The sequence below is a fragment of the Poecilia reticulata genome, chromosome 3, assembly GCF_904066995.2.
Source record: "Poecilia reticulata chromosome 3, P_reticulata-male-v2, whole genome shotgun sequence".
In the NCBI taxonomy this organism is placed as follows: domain Eukaryota; kingdom Metazoa; phylum Chordata; class Actinopteri; order Cyprinodontiformes; family Poeciliidae; genus Poecilia; species Poecilia reticulata.
This window is the reverse complement of record NC_088832.1, coordinates 9,076,733-9,094,676: the sequence shown is the minus strand read 5'-3', so window position 1 is coordinate 9,094,676 and position 17,944 is coordinate 9,076,733. Positions and strand designations below refer to the sequence as shown.

At 36.6% G+C, this 17,944-nt stretch overlaps 1 long non-coding RNA gene across 1 annotated transcript in view; it reads left to right on the top strand.

The window, feature by feature from the left end:
- Positions 1-480: 480 nt before the first annotated feature.
- LOC145551073 (uncharacterized) overlaps positions 481-17,944 on the top strand; it is a 30,426-nt gene continuing 12,962 nt past the window's right edge. Inside the window, exons 1-2 of the long non-coding RNA XR_014086855.1 lie at positions 481-1,553; positions 1,643-1,698. This is a non-coding gene — a long non-coding RNA (uncharacterized LOC145551073). The remainder of the gene's footprint in view (positions 1,554-1,642; positions 1,699-17,944) is intronic.

Here is a 17,944-nt window from a genome sequence, read left to right as displayed (position 1 = left end):
ATTCTTTTATTTCTTCCACAGCTCCAGTCCCCTCTCATTCTCCATCACCATCCCAAGCCATTCTATATGAAGGACCAAAACTGACATAAGAAATATAAGAATATATAGTATATACACAACATTATAATAAAAAGATAAATAAAAGAATAAATGTATATCCGACATGTATAAATAATTATATATATATATATATATATATATATATATATATATATATATATATATATATATATATATATATGAAATAAAAGCATAAATACATATTTTGATAAGAAAGATTTATATATTTATTCTTTTATTTCTTCCACAGCTCCAGTCCCCTCTCATTCTCCATCACCATCCCCAGCCATTCTATATGGAGAACCAAAACTGACATAATAAGAAATAAAAGAATATATGCACACACACACACACACACACACACACACGACATAATAAAAGATTAAGATATACAAATAAAAGAATAAATATATATTTTGATAAAAAATAAAAGCATAAATATATATTTAGTTTTTTTCTTATCCTTACACAAGTTTCCGTCAAGATATTTTGCTTTGTCTTTTTTTTTTTTTGCTTTTTCGAAGCAAAGAAAGACAAAGCAAAATATCAATTTTTCTTAAAACACAACAAAAAAACAAAAACGCATGTTTAGGGGAAATAAAATATTACTTTACGGAAACGTGTAAAGAAAAGGAAAAACTAAATATATATTTATCCTTTTATTTCTTATTAAAACATATATGTATGCTCTTATTTCTTATTATGTCGGTTTTGGTCCTCTATATGCCTGACCCAACAGGTTTGGCTGTTGGGCCATCACTGTTTGGGTCTTGCCTTGTGACACTATGCCTAATTTTTCCGTACACTTCCCATAAACTCAAATCTTTATCTCTGTGTGTGAGCTTTTATCTCCAAACTCATAAGGTAAATGCTGTGTGTTACGGAGTGAAGGTTTCTTCCAAACAAGACGGAGGCTCGTATGTCTTTTACTGAACCTTTCTGTTCAGTTTCTATTGAAGAGAAAAAAAGCGACAACTGATAACGGCAACGGCTGTTCGTAACCATAGCAACCACAATCAATAAAAGAAAGATAATGAAAAAACAGAACCAGATCCTGTTAAGCATTCTTCAAAATAAAAGACTTCCTCCGCCGTGAGTGATCGTCAGGTGTGCCGTGGAAATTATTCAATTTCACCAGTGGTGGGAAGTAACGAAGTACAAGTACGTCGTTACTGTACTTAAGTACTATTTTCGTGTATCTGTACTTAAGTAGATTTAATAATGGATACTTTCTACTTTTACTCCACTAAATTTTACAGTAAGTATCTGTACTTTCTACTTAGCTACATTTCTACAAAACTGTCGCGTTACTCGTTACATCCAAGTCGCGTTGCACTTTTTGTCTGTTAAAATGTGAAGTTCAGGGATTTAAGGTGGCGCCGTAAAATCCGAGCAATAACATGACTTACGTGTCTGTTGTCACCCATCGGCTCCACCTTTACTCTCACGCGGAACTCCAGACATGCGCAGTGGTTTCCTCTGAGCGGGAGAAGGTGTCTGTCTAATCGTCAGTAATATAATAGCGCTGCATAAATAATAAGATATGGTGACATGTAAAGTAAGCAGCGCTTCGCTTTCACAGACGGTGGGGACTTCGTCCAACTTTTAGCGTCACGTGGAAGGAAAGCTTAAAGAAAGGTAAGCTCCGTGGACGTGATGCTAGCAAAGCTAGCTGTACTGACAGACACACATGTTGGATTTGCTATGAAAAAAAGTTGTCACTCATGCCCTGAATTATTGTGTGAAGGTGTTGACTGAGGTGTCGCATTTATGGGACAGCGCTGTGACCAAAGTGCAATATAGTGATATGACATTCAGGAACGATCCGATTCTTCTGGATGGATCTTTACTGATTAAACTTCTTTCAGCTCTAAGTATTTAATATGTAGGTATTTATGGGACTAGAATTTTGATAGGTAAAACTTAATTTTTTTTGTGTCACGTAGCGCAGGGTGCTGGTCTTGGGTAGGTGGTCTTGTCTACAACTCTGCTACGTGGCTCCTTGGTTGCATGTCCTCCCCCACCCACCTTCTTTCCATCCACTTTCTGTTGGATTTCCTTAAAAAATAAATGCCACTAGTGGCAAAAAAGTGAAGTTCATGTTATGTTAGGACAGGAGACAAGCTGTTTCCATCCCTAACATTATGATGCATAGAATCACATATTTAAGTCTAAACCATGTTACAGAGTAAACACGATAAGAACATGCTTTATCTGGCATTGTTCATTAAAATGGCACATTTCTAATGTATTAAAATGAAATACGATCAATACACTTAATGATATTGTATTAGTGATTAGGTAATGCATTCAGCAAGTACTTTTACTTTTAATACTTAAGTATTTTTAAAAGCCAGTACTTTTTTACTTTTACTTAAGTACAAATGTTAATGTGCTAGTTTAACTTTTACTTGAGTACATTTTTGTCTGTGTATTTGTACTTTTACTTAAGTACATTTTTTGAGTACTTTCTCCACCACTGGTCAGCAGTATTTTTAATTTAGCTAAATTTACCAACTGTCAATTTGTTGTGTGTAAGCAGATGAGCAGTATTTCAAAAGAGCTTATGTTTAATAAACAATAATAGTCCTTGTTATTAAATTTGTGTTAAGAGATGAGCGTTTTTTTTCTGGTCAACTGCCACGAAATATAAATCAGACTTTTACTTTTGTGTAATGTCTGTTTTATAATATAATTCATCAATGACCAAGAAATGAACATTTTCTCTTTCCTGCAAAATGAACCAACTGCAGAATTCTTAGATAGCATAAGATAAGTAGCATTGGTAACACTTTATTTGAAGGGGTGTGCATTAGACTGACATGACATAACATCTGTCATGAACATAAAGAAGTCTTCATGAATGTCGATGACAGTTGTTATTAAGTGTCATTCGGTAAATAATGACACTTTTAATGCAAAGTTGCATTGAAAGTCCATTAAAAGTGCTACCTTTGCATCATTTTGTAAATTATGATAATATAATGCAAAGTTGGCATTTTTAATGGACACGATGAATAAAGTGTTACCGTAGCATTTCAAAAGAGCAGAAGAAATCTTATGTTATTTGAACAATAACAATATTTGTTAATCTTTTAAGAGATGAGCACGTTTTCTGGTAAAGTGCCACAAAGTAAATATCTGATTGCTTTGTGGCACACATGTAAGAAAAATACTTACATGCCACGTGCCCCCTGACTCTTATAAACCTTGTCACCATGGCGGCCCGACACCTTCTGCCATCTTCTATAGCAGAGGCAAATTTTCCAACACCCCAAAATGACCAGTCACCACAGATTTGGCCTCGCTTCTGGATATTTTATTTTTCAACCAAGTGTATAAATAGAGAAAATAAATATGTTTAGTCTGATACTCACTACTTTTGACTACAGAAACAAGCCTGTTTTTTTTTTTTTTTGCCAGCAATTCTCCACTGAACATGCAAATCCTTTTTGCAATTTAATTTATTCAGAGAAATTGGATCTCCTTTTAGGATTGTGTGGGTGTGCACCAACTGAGCTCAACTGACATCCACTTGTCATGATAGATTTTGTTGGTCACCTGCTGAGTTATTCATTTAGTTTGGTTAATCCATGTGTTCTTAATCCTTGATGGGGAGTTGAGACACGGGCAAAGGAATAAGCTGCTATATTTCATGTGGATGCTTTGGTTGAAATTGTTTTTAGTGGAGGATGTGCTTACTGCACTCATATTTTAAAGTGTTATTTTCTTTGTGCATCTGTTTCCAAGCTGTATCTTCGCAGTTTATCTCTCTGTTGGCAGCTTCTGCACTCCCTGTTCTCCCTGGAAGTCCCTTTGTATTTAGTTTATACATTTCTCCTGTATTTATTTGTCTTCCGTTTTCCATACTTCTTCCAACATTTACTCAGCATTCTTGGTTTGTGCCTTGAACATTTGTTACACGTTGTACGCAGTTTGTTCTTTCTACCTTTTGAGGACCTTGCTGAAGGGTGTGTAAGCCTTTGCCTGCTTGCTGTTTATGTTTGGCAACTAGGACTTTTTTTGTTCTCGTATCAACTTTCACATTAGAATCTGCACCTTGTTTCCACTGCAGTCTCTCTCCTGTGGCCCCACGCTGAATCCTAACACTACTCGTGTAAAAGAATTTCACCTGTGTAAGGTAGTTTTTTTTCCTTCAGTTTTCCTGTCTTGAAGCATTTGTGACTAACAATCCCATATTTAACCCCAACCAAGGGATAGCTAAAAAACACAAAAAGATAAATGGACAATATTTTTGGAGCAATTTTTTTTCAGAAGTAAACCAACCAATGGAGTCGCTGCAGCATGACATCAAGCACCTGCTCTTCTATCAGTGTGCCTCTGATTGGCAGAAGAGCCCCATTGCTGTACTGAATTAGAGCGTGAAACTCATGGAAAGTCTGAGAGGAGAATGTTGACAATCAAAATGCTTGCAAGTTCTTATGCAAATGGAGACATTTTTAATCGGAAGTTAGTCAATCATTTTCTACACTTCTAAAGGAAAGATGTAAAAAACTAAGTTGGTAGAGAGCTTTTCAGTTTAGGTGCAACTGTGGGAGCTCTTAGATCTCAAACGCTTATATCATTTGGTTCATTTTAGCGTTAACGAGTAAGCCGTGATTTGTAGAAGTGTTTTCCCCTCACAGATTTGGTCTATTTTTTTATTCAGTCATAGTATCTTTTGATAGCCTGAGTAAATCAAAGTTTTCTAATGATTGATTTTTTTTTATTTAGGTAGAAAATCTTTTTAATCCAACTTGACCCTATGTATAAAGAGTAACAATTTATTAAAACACAAAGAGTTTCTGCTCATACACTTTTAGGAAGTTCAATTTCACTACTTTGTGTTTTCTACCTACCAGGGCAGTGTGCATGCACATATATTTAGAAAATAAGCAAAGATAGTCCAATTCAATAAACTAGAGTATGTGTCCCAATGAGGCTCGTCAGTTAGATTAAAAGTACTTTTTAATAACAACCTCCAAAAGGTATTAAAGGTTTGAACAACCTTTAATTCCCTGAAGCAGGTATTAAATGTACTTGTCATTAAGCCCACATAAATGGAAAGTCATCATAATTACCATAAACAAAGGTTAGGACACATCAGTCTCTGTATTTAATCTAAATAATGTGCTTCACTTGGTGAATTGAGTTTCTCAAATAAAGTAAAATATTCACATAATAATATCCAGAGTCTTCTGTTCTATACACAATAAGAATATCCAGGATACAATAATATGAAATCAGAATATTGTAGTTAAAATCAAGTATCCAACATAGACATTAGTTGTTGAAATACATTTTTTTTTTTTCTGATCACATTCATGGTTCTTGTAATATTTTATTTAACTAAAGTACTTCTTAAAATCAGTCTTTGAAAATCATCAAAGCAGCACATCTTGTTTTGGTAGAAGATTTTTACTAAAATGCATTTCAATCTGGAGAGACTCAGACGGAGAAAGAAGGCGATTAAAAGAGTTTAATGACAAAATGAACATAAAAATAAACACAAAGTCCTTTGGCATTCAGGCCCCGGCCGGGGACGTCGAACTGGACTTTGATAAGCTCGATGAACATTCCTGATGCAGCATAGGAATGTAGACCCCCCGGGGCCTGTACTGGTGGCGGCGGTCGGAGGAGGATGAGGCCTGAGAGCCGGGAGCAGAAGGTGGAGATGGGGCGGAGGTGGGTTGATCGCAGCTGGTGAGCAGAGGAGGCCGTGGGTGAAGGTCCGTTTGAACTGGAGACCACACGATGATTGGCTGGAGCCAATCACTGATAGATCCAGGTTGCAGAGAGGGAGGCGCTGATTGATGAGGCAGGTGCGACTAGAGAGTCTTCCAGACTAAACTTTTGTCAAGACTCCATTATATAAATAATAATGTGGATCTTTTATATGGCTTAATCATTTCAGTTATTGCTGTAGGTCCCTAATGAAACACTAAAAGCACTGTTTATGTAAAAGTGTCATATATTTTTAATGTTATTTATGTCTGAAAATAACTTTTATAGTAAATAGACAATATAAAATTCATACCTTGTCTTGCTGTACTTTGTATAAAGTTAACTAAGCATTATTCTCAGTGGTTTTGCTCTAAAGGAAAGTGTAAGTACATGTCCTTTATGTTGTCTGTAAATCTGTTAAGTCATCATTTGTCTTGAGTTAAGCTGCATCAGAAGACTATAAAAAGTTATGGTATGACATATTAACGGCATGTAATTTTCATTTTGGCATGGAAAGTTTTTGTAATCAATCTGGTTGCTTGGTAGTCACATTTATTGATTTAATCAGTTGTCTGAAAAACTCCTGGTGACAAGAAGAAAAATCTGACTTAACATCAGTTGTATTTAATTAGATTCTGTTTTTAGTGTTGGGCTTGTTAAAACTCCAGATATCTCGTTCACTATGAAGATATAATTTGAAAACATCCATTTACGACATGAGAGCGTACTGTTTGTTTAATTCTGAGGAGTTCTATGCATCAGAGGCTAAGTTGTCTTGCACTGAGGAACTGAATCATTTACTCTCCTAACACGCTCACAGCTGCCTGAAGATAAGGCTTTGTCTTGTGTCTTAAGTAGATATTTGACGCGAGGATGGGTGTTTTCTGTGCCTCAGAGGAGAGCGCAGTAAAACGAGTGCAGTAAAAATTGCCAAGGTTGACTAAGGACAGATAAGGATTCACAAATTTATTATAATTAAGCAAACTGCCCCAGCCTCTCAAGCTGTTTCTCTGTCTACTTCCATTTACTAACAAGAAGTCGCAGAGCTTAGGAAAGCATGGAATGATAAATAAACACAGGTCATCTACCTATACAGAAACATGAGAATTTAATACATATACTTTCATCAACATATTTACAAATTCACCTTAAGTATTAAGGGAGCATATTTCCATTGTTAAAAGTAAATATTTTAAAAATCCAAAAGGACAACAAAATGTTTTAGGACTCATATTAAGTATTTGAGTTCTTAATATAAACTTTAAAGATGAAGCCAGAAAACATTTCTCTAAGGTTATTAAAACTAAGCATGTATAAATAGCAACAAGTAATTAATTTCACATGCAGGCTTACTTCAGCGCGGATCGCGCGCGCCTCTTTTCACTCAAACTGGACACAGGCTGACCTGTATGGATATTTACATCAACCTACTGTGAGGAATTATGATCCTTTGGAGAACTGTAGGTAAGAGTTTAAAACCAGCCGCGTTAGCTCTGGTTGCGCAACTCAATGTGAACCGCTGGAATAACTTGTAGCGAATTCAGAGGTCGCGTTTTGAAGCGGTGAGAATGATTTATCTTTGTGAATGAACAATTATATGTGGTGTTTACATCTCAACGTGCTGCACAGCATGTGGCTCTGTGTCTGTCTGCCCTGTAAAGTTTATGGTCCCGGTTGGCCAGAGCGTTAGTGGATAACGAGCAGGTTCAGCCCGGTGAGGAACTTTCGCGCTCTTCTCGGAGTCACGCATCACTCTGATTTTATATTATTTTATTATTCTTGGTAGTATTTTTCCGGTGACACGATGCATCAAACCATATCAAATGTGTTGTCTACTTAGAGTTAATACGCGCGGCCACCGGACATCTGAGAAACTCGTCCCATAAACTCGACCAGCCAGAATAGTTTCTGTGACGCTTATTAAAAACTCAACAGACACAAAATGGAAGAACTACTCTAGCCACATTAGCAGCATTGAATTAAATCTCCCGTTTGTTGCACATCTCTGCATAGTGCAGCAGATTACCTCATCATGCAGGGCTGGTCCAAGGCTGTATGAGGCCTGGAGCAGAATCAGACTTAGGGGCCCCTTTTGTTGCTAAAAATATCAGCCCCTCTAACAGCTTCTGTGTTAGATTTAGTGAAATATGGGAGAAGGGAGTAGTTTAATTGGCCAGCCTAAAAAGCAATAAGTTATTATTGCAGTTTACTAATTTGTATTTGTAAATTCAAAGATTAAACTCACATCATCAGATTGTTTCTATGGTTACAAAACAATCTAACTATGAATATTGTTCTTTGACGTTTTACTAAGTAACCTTGCCTGCTCCTTAAAATCTTGTATATAAAATGTTAAACAATTTAAAATAATTTATGTATGCCTAAACAATTGAATAAAATTTAACAGCATTGATAATCTCAATGAGCAAGTGTTACATTTATGTATCTGTGGTTTGTTTTAAATTATTAGCATTTATGGGGCCCCTGAAGCCCTTTGAGGCCTCATGGAGCCACTGACTTAATTTGGATTAAACAGAAGTGCAAATTTGTTGTTTTTAGGCTAGTTGTGGATTTAAATAGCATTTCACTGGAGATATTTTCCCGTAACATATAATTCCACAGTAATACTTTCACATTTCCTGTCAACTTAACATCTTTTAATACAAAAACACGGTGGACCGACTCGACACCCCGACGAGTCGGTTCCTTATAAGTTTTAATAAGGAAAACTTATTAAACATAAGTTTTCCTCTTGTCCAAATGAGTGTTGCATAGATTACAGCAGCGTTATTCCCTGGAGAATTAACCTTTTTCACACAGTCTTCTATTCTATATAAATTTGACAGCATATGGTAAGGCAGCAGTACTTGTCACATCTCGTGAGTGTGGCTCATTGAGCAGTGATGCTTTTACACCAGCCTGCATTCGGAGCTTTATGGCACTGCTGTACTGGCCCATGGCTACAGCTTCCATCCAAACAGGCTCAGTGGGCTGAGTTTTAACATTTGTTCACCGCTTCCATCAACATATCGTTGTTGAGCTTTTAGGTTTGCCACGTATCCAAGAAAGTCAAGTTATTCAACAAAATTGTCCATTTAACTGTCTCTACAGAAGGATGGTAGCATATTGAGCTTTAGTTGGTATGTGAGAGTTGTTTTTATGGGATAAGGCTTTTTATAAAGATAAACAAAAAAAGCGTGAGCAGTAGCATGGTTTAAATTATTCAAAGGATTTTTCTTTGGTTTCATTATTTAATTCAACAAGTTCACCAGTAGAAATAATAATAATGAATTATAAAATTGTACTCCACCCACCTCTATTGGCTACTCCACCCACCTCTGTTTGACAAACATTTTACTTTTAATGTTGTAACATTTGACAATTAGGATCAGTACTTTGATGTAATGAAAGTGAATACTTTGTCCACCACCAGCACAGAAAAGCAAAGGAATGTTGAAAACCAGAAAACCGATGCTCAGGGGCTAAGACAGCCAGAAAGGCTTAACATTCAGTGGCGGTGATGGTTTTGCATCTCACAGTGACCTCGGTGGTAGGAGTTCATCCCCTAAACTGTTGCCTTTTCAGGGTGGCTTTGTCTGTCTCAGTCAGTGTCCTTGGGCAAGACCCGTCACTTGCCTTGCCTGCTAGAGGTGGTCACAGTCCGACTGACCACATCGAGACATTGCTAACAGAGACGCTGAAGAGAGACCTGACAGACAGATTGGAACTCTGCCTTTTGATGCTGAGTTGCACAATGGTATCATACATTTCTCTGCTGGTTACATCAAATTTTCCTGAAATGTAATTGACAGGCTGGGACATTAAGTATGATTTGCAGGAAGAACTTACTTCCTTGATGGATGATTGTTCAACTCCAGTCCCCCAGGACTGGTGGCCTGCAGATTTCAGATATGTCCTTGTTGAGACAGCTGATTCTATTGGGTGTATTACCTCCTCAGCATGTCGCCTGGCTTTGCAGAGGCATGCGATTGATCCGTTCAGTTGATTCAGGCGTGCTGAAGCAAGAGAACATCTACAACACTGACTTTGAACACCACTGTTTTGTTTCAGTGTAATTAAATCTATCGACTGCATACACATTGCTGTACAAGCAGCACTGCACAGTGAAATAACTTAACAAGAAGCATTAACATTTAGAATTTATGTGACTTGCAAATGTAACTAACCCACATTGTGGCAAGGTGGTCAAGTTTAATGCTTGTATCATTCATTCTAATAAACTTTATTGTTGGGAATAGATTTTGATTGTTTGATTGTTTCATTGTGAATATAGTCCCTTAATTGTACTAATATCAATCCCTCTAATAGGCATACTAACCCCCAGATATCATCCTGTCTTGACATCATCGGTACAGATCAGTCAGTGAATGATTATTTTGCTGGTTAAACAGCAGTTTCTGAACCCTTTGAGTTCCTAAGAGCCTCTGATTTTTACAGACGGCAGGTGAATGAAAACACTCAAAGTTTGAGATGCCCTCTCCACACTTTTACTTCTGAGCTTTCGCATAGCATGTGGAATACATACAAGTATTGAATAACATTACTGGATGAGTTTGTGATCTTCCCTATATAATACAACTTGTTCTTAAGCACCTAATTAAGGAACGTCCTCTACTCTCTGCCCATTGACTTCCTCTTCGTCTAGCACTTAGACGTGATTTTGGAATTTAGAGGGAGGAGAACCACACGTGTAGGGCATTTCTAAATCTACTTGAATATTTAAAAGGAGGGATTTCAAGGGAAGTGTTCTGGTGTGCTCAATTTCACCTTGATCTGGATATAAAAGTAAATGTGCCTGGATTCAGAAGAAAGTGCAGTTTCATACATCTGGAGTTCTTTGTGCAGAAGCCGATTTCTCGGTTTAACTGTATATCCCATCTTTCAGAAGGAATTCCCCGCTAAATGTACATGAGGCCACTGGTGAGTTGGATGGAAACATTCTAGCGCATGCAGACTAAAAGACATAGACTTTGCTCAGTCCTGAGAAAAATGAAGTCCAACACTGTAATAGTAGTGTGCGTGAACTTAAAGGCTGTGTGGATACAGGTCTGTTTAAATTGTAAACCCATCTAGTGACAACACAACTATCCTCTGAGAGGAGTGTGTCTGAAATTCGGCTCTCCAATGTGGTGGGCTTGGTGATTAATACTGGGGTAGTGGAGGAGAGCTGGGAAATGAGTAATTGAGCTCAAGACCTCATCAGCAATGTTGTGATGAAAACGAAGAACGGTACAGGAGTTCCGGTGGAGTGATGATGCTGTGTATATCTGCAGTGCTCGAGAGAACTCAGCAACATACAGTACTAACAAGAAACAGGGGGACAAACCACTGTGCCAGAGTAATTGCATGCCTTGGTTGGTCTGGCTGCAAGTGTGGTTTTTGTCTAGTTATGTGTTACATCTCTCTTTCTCTCTCCCTCTTCCTCTCTCCTGATTTTGCAGGATTTCAACTGAACTCCGGGAGGCATCTAAACGTCTCCCCCTCATCAATGTGCAAATCATCTAACCTTGCCAGGCAAAAAAAAAAAAAAAACTGGTTTACAGTTTGGCTTTGATAAAGTTTAATTTACCCTTGCCTGAGGAGGATGACATTGTGCTTTTATCTTGTTTTGTTCTACTGCTTCCTCAAGTCATACATAGTTAGGAAGACCAATCTAAAAGGCAGAAGTTGCAGTTTAAAGATGGGGACATGCTATACAATATTTTGCCCAGTACTAGTCATGAGACCTAGAAGGAAAAAATGTCTTATCATTCTGCTTTAGTTGGGGACAGTTGGGAAGATAAGATGGCAGAACAACTTGTGACTGTCAGAGGGAGTAAAGACACGTCTACAAGTGTCTGAGGGGAACAGACCTGGCCCAACCTCAGTCACACTCGGTTAAACATGATTTTTTTTTTTTTTTTGGCAAACTTGGACACATTCATATAGTTTGAAATGACAATCGACCCAAAAGTCATCACGTTACATGTAGCCAATGAAAAAGTGAGAGGATACTTCACCTAAAAACTGATTAATTTTCTTATTTTTACCTGAAAATACATCAATAAAGACATAATCATAACTACCTACGTACAACACAAGAACACATTGCTACACAATCATCATATGGTAATTTTATATTGTCTATTTATTGATTCTCTGTCACTGACTAAATTTATTGAAATTGAAAAACTTTTCTTTAATCAGTTATTGCTATTTGATTAAAATGTGATTAATCACGATGAATTAATCACAAAGCCACCAATAATTTGATTGTTTTAAGCATATCTCGCCAATAATCAAAACATTTTAACTTTTGAACATACAGTTAAAAATAGATTAAAATAGATCAGTTATTTATAAAATATAAACAAGTCATTTTGTCTGTGTTTTAACTGGTGTTTAACCCAATTTGATTTTAAAGAATTCAGTTTTTATGAACAGCATATTTAACACAAGCCATATGCAGGGTATCACAAATTCTTCATCTAGGCAATCTAGTCTAATCATTATGGTGCTGTATGTTAAGGAAAAAATTATATGTTCAAAATCAACACCTATTGTTGATTTTGAACTAAACCTACTAAGAACAGGAAAAATTAATTTCCATCTCTTTTATTTTGCCGAGAGAATAAAAAAATAATCTGGTGAGAATTTATAGAATATCATCTATTAGTGCTGCCAACCGGTGGGTTTGTTTACCTATTAAAGCGGAGTCCCACAATGAGAGTTTCTTGCATTTATTTGGTTTGACAAATCCTGTAGTGTGTGAACCCTAGGCAGCTGCATATGTGAAGTATGTGATCTCTGGTCCCCCAGTCGTGTTGAAACCCGTCTGCTTGGGTGAACTCTAAATCGTTTTTAAAAATCTGTGAAAGTTGAGCAGTATGTCTTCATCTCAAAAAGAAGCATGAAAACACATTGCATTTCAGATGAAATGCAATTAGAACTCAGCATGTGAAGTGCTGAATCGTGCTCCAGGGGATAGTCACTCCGCTGCATCTGCCTGATTAAAAATAATTTTTCATAAACTACATGATCACCTTTGTACTGTGCCCCAGACATTGATCATCAGTGGGTGTAATAAACACTCAGTGGAGTATCGGATGATACGTGGTTGGTATTTGTGATGAAAGAGGTGATCCCCCACATTATCGTGAATGTATTACCTTCAATTGCCATTACACATGAATGGCCATAATTACTACATAAATTGCAATGAGTAGATTTTCTATACATTAAAAATTAGCATAAATTTGTTCTCAATCAACTTCTTAACATGACTTCTGAATAATATGGCTTTATCAGACAGAAGTGTGTCGTGAACACAATTTCTAAAAATCTGTTATTATATCCACTCATATTATTTAAAAACATGTTCATTTAGTAAATGAATGAATAAACAGGTAAATAGCATGGATAGTAAAAGTTTAATTTTTACTTTAATTTCCAAATACATAAAATAAAATAAAAAAATCCATCAAAAATACAAGTGTTTATGCTATCCTTTACAATTATTCAGCTTATTTTGTCAATTCAAATGGTGAAGTTTAGTCATCTAAATATCGTCCGACTGATTTCAGTACAACTAAACTTATATTTTAGTTTAGATTTAATTACACTGGTAACAAAGATGTTGAAATATTAAGAATGAACTTTTATGCATAGTACTATGGTTTGAGTTATTTAAAGCAACCAGAGGTCTGTTTACTTCTACCGTGTGGTTCTTGTACCAAACAGAGCAACGATAACACTTGCCTTTGTTTTGCTTGAAATGTTGTATACCTGTTGTATACATAAGACGGTATGTTAAAACAAAACATGTTTCTGTATCCAAAAAGCAACGGATTTCTTAGACATCCAATTCTAATCAGGCTGTGCCCCTTTTCTCTTTTACAAAAGCAAAACGTAGTGTCACACTTACCCACCAAGCATCCGCGTTTACCTGAGGAAAAACAGTAAGTCAATATAATATTTTGGCATGTGGAGCAAAAACAAAGGAATAAGCTCACTTTCCATCTCCGATTCAGGTACAAAATTGACAGGCGGCCCATGACAAGATGACCTAGATGAGTTTATCTATAATAATCGGACCCTACAGAGAAGCTGCAGAATGAAATGCGACTGAAACGAACACCTGCAAGGATGATGAAAGATGGGTAACAGGGCGTGCTCTCGGTGTCAAAGGAGAATTCAGCTTAGTATTAGGAGCACAGAATCTTGATTGGCAGGTTTCACAATCTACCAATATCAGATGAGAATGAGCCAGAGAGAAAAGCCTCTTCTGCCACAAAAAAAATATATAAAAAAAAAAATCTTGTTTTAAATTAAACAGCAAGCTGAGCTAATAGAAAGGCAATAATGAATGAGGCAACATCTGTATGTCCTTAAACCAACATAGCCTGTGATGATTTGTAACATCACTTGTTATAGCTAGTCTCTTGTAAAATCAAGAGACTAGCTGGGACCAGAAAGCTTACCATCTATCATCAGTGTCTTGATTATTACTGGTCAGGGTTGCATAAAGGTTGATCCATACAGTCACCTGTTTATAACGAGGTCCGAAACGAGAGAAACGTTCATACAAGCCCCTCACAGACCTAACAGTTATGCAAAATCCTCCAGTTCAGCCAATCAGGCTTGTTTTTATTAACTGTGCACTGCAAAAATAAAAAATCATACAAAGTAATTTTGGTAAGATTTATAAATATAAATATCTTTGCACACCTGAAATAAGACAAAGCTAACATACAAGTAACTTTTCAAGATAGAGGGGTTTGTTTTAAATCAATTCATTAATATTGATGAAAAAATACTAGTTACATTTTCAGTTTGTTTCAGTTATAAAAAAAAAACATTTTTCCCCATTTTAAAAGTGAAATAACCTGGCAATGTAACTAGTACTGTTTCATCAATAATAAGACCCACGATTCTGTATCTTGCTGAATAATTACTTGAAGTGTCGGAACAAACTGGAGTACCTGGACAAAATCTACTAAATCAAAGGGAGATCTTGCAAGCTAAGAAAAAAAGACATTACCCAAGTGGCCATGTTTAAATCAACAGCAATACTTTTACATATGACATTTTTTGATATGAGTGTTCATTTTCACAATTTAGCTTTGTAAACAAATATGTTTTTCAAACTCTTAATTTGCTGGGTTTTGGTACGCACGTGAAATATGATAAATTGTGTCGGCACATTCCCAGACATTTCACTCTTTAGGGAAGGATAAAAAGCTCAAAATTTAAATTAAAACCGAATGCAATAGTTTGCTCATGTCTGTCAAGGTTTACCAGATGTGCTCATTGTCGTGTTTCCCCTTAGGCCAAAAAATAAAATAAAACCTAAATGAAAATTGAGGCTGATGGGATTATTCAGATTCAGAGTGACACGCTACATTTGCTCTGCGCCACTATGTGACAGGACTAACCTCATTCTGTTTTTTTTTTCTTTTTTTCTCTCCTTTGGTCAGTCTTAATGAAGCAGACACACCGAAGAGGATGAATTCTTCTGTCCAGATGTTATGTCAAATAGAATGGCTTTAAGCGCCTATAAAATGGATCCCATTACTGCAGGGTTCTTGGTGAAGCCTATGGAATTATGTATAATTGTGTAGCCCACATTTTCCTGGCATGGAAGCTCTGACAGAGGTGTGTCATCTGCTCTAAGCCGCTTTTTTTCAGTCATGATGTTGAAATGAGATCTGGTTTTAGCTGACAAAATGCTGAAACTAATATAACATAGAAGGGTAGAAAAAAAAAAGAATCATCCCTTAAAAAAATCTCATATCTCCTTTGGTGGTTCAGCTGACATTTTGCGTTAAAGGGTGCCTACATAAGCCGCCATCAAGATTTGAGAAACGAAAGTTGTTGCCATCTCTCACAACACCGACTAATGTCAGAACATGTAGAGTTAAGTAACATGTAGGCTTATGTGTGTGGAATAATTTCAAAGCAAAGACCTTATCAGATAAAAAAAAAAGCAGGCTCATTGTTACAACTTTAGAAATTCCCCTGGTGTCCCCCTCCTCCTTTCCCTGACCCCATAATCAGCAGCATCCTTGGCTGTGAGGTCTAATGCCTCATAAATGTTTTACAGCCAGATATGATTGTGCTGCAACATCTGGCTATTCAATGTCAACCTTAACTCCGCCACTGAAAAAGTCTGAGAAATATGGGCTTTCTCACTCAAGAGTATGTCTCAAAATAGAAATTATATAAAAAAAAAAAAAAATAAAAAAAAAAAAAATATATATATATATATATATATATATATATATATATAGGGCCTATATATAATAAAAACTTGCCTTGTGCAGTATGTTGGTAACACTTTTGGCTTGCATACCTTGCAGTAGCTTGAATCCCGATCCTTGTGCGAGGAGTCTCCATGTTCTTCCTGTGAATGCATAAGTTCTCTCCAGGTATTCCCGCTTCCTCCCACTGTCCAAAATCATGACTGTTAGGTTAATCCAGCTGTCTAAATTGTCCTGTGGTGTCATCAGAAAGTGGCTGATTTAAACCTGCAAGTAGTCGATGCTACCCAGCATGTCTAGTGTTTACTGCTTCAGCTGGGGACATGTATGTATTTCTGTAGTATTTTTGTTTTCTAGTTAAACGTTTACACAATAAAGACATCTGTAATTGTGGAAAGAGCTGTAAAGGGGCTGCTAGCAAGCTGCTAACATTTAAACAACAATTAACATATCATGGTCTTCCTAAAATAATGGAGGGAAGCTAGTTTGCTATGTGAATTTGCCTTATTTTGCATAAGTTTTGATGCAAATTAGTTTTCTTTTAAAGTTAATATTTCTTGTATGGACTTAATCTAAATTCCGATTATTTTGACAACTCTACTGACTACACAGGCCATCCTTCGCTCCCTACATGCATCACTGAGTCTTGACTGCCCATGAGCAAACATTTTGTCTGTTTATCACTGCTTTTTCCTTCGTCTGCTGCAGATTAGGAAAAGCTCACCTTAGCTGCAGTTTTCCAAATGTTCTGACTCAGCTGTTCAGCCATCATAATTTTGACTGTGGCTAAACTCACTCATATCCTTCAGTTGCCCATTTCTGCCGTTTCTGACACAACGGCTATGACGACAAAATGATCACTTGCTGCCTTATGTATCCCAACCCCTAACGGATGCCATGAAGAAGAGATAAACAGCGTTATCTGTTGGTGGTGTTAATGTTACGCCTGACTGGCGTATGCAGCAGCATGAAAGCATCATTTTTCAACATGAGAGACAAAGAGGAGACATGGTAACTTTGCTGATAAACACAAAGTGTTTTGAGATTTTTAACCTGCAAACAACAAATTAAGGAAGAATGAGCTCAAGAGTCTTACGTGTCTGCGTCTGACTGTATATGCGATGGTGGGGGGTCTGAAATTACTGCAGATAGAAGCAAATCTCTCGGCTTTGATCTTTGCAACCATCAAAGAGATCCGTCCTCCAAAAGTCGGATGCCGGGCTGCATGCGGCAGCTCATTTCACAAGCCTTTAGAGAACGTTCAACAAGCCTCTCCACGTTTGTCCATCGGTGCCTGCCCAGAAACACACTAATGCTGACCACTTTACAGATAGTCAACTGCTAGCATGTCGCTAGGACATTGGTGATTGCAAAGAAAACATTGTGTTGCTTTATTAGGGATATTGTTTTTGTTTTCATACAGTACTTTAAATTGACCTATTTTATTGTCATCATCCTAATTAATAATTCTAATCTAATTTGAAAAGCACAGTATGATCTTATTAGGAATGCAATGCTTAGTCGTGTTTTTAATTATTTAATATTCATATTGGAACAAAAACGACAGAACTTTGCAAAACAAAAAACGTAATTATAGAATAAATTGCATACTCATTTGGTTTTATTATTTGACCAGGCAAAAAATAAGTGGTCTTTTAAAAAAAAAAAAATCTTGAATTGAATCCATGTCTGTAGTGTTTCCATCTTATACAGGTTAAAAAAAGCTTTCTGTGTTGCATTTGTATTTCTCATTCATGTCAATATAGCTGTATTATCTTGAGATGGACCAATTAATATGCAGCATTCTTTTAAAGCATTTGTTTTAAATGTTAGCTTTTAGACGTAGAGGATGCATCTGTTTCCTCATTATTATGAATAAATCTGTGAAGAGACAAGTCTGA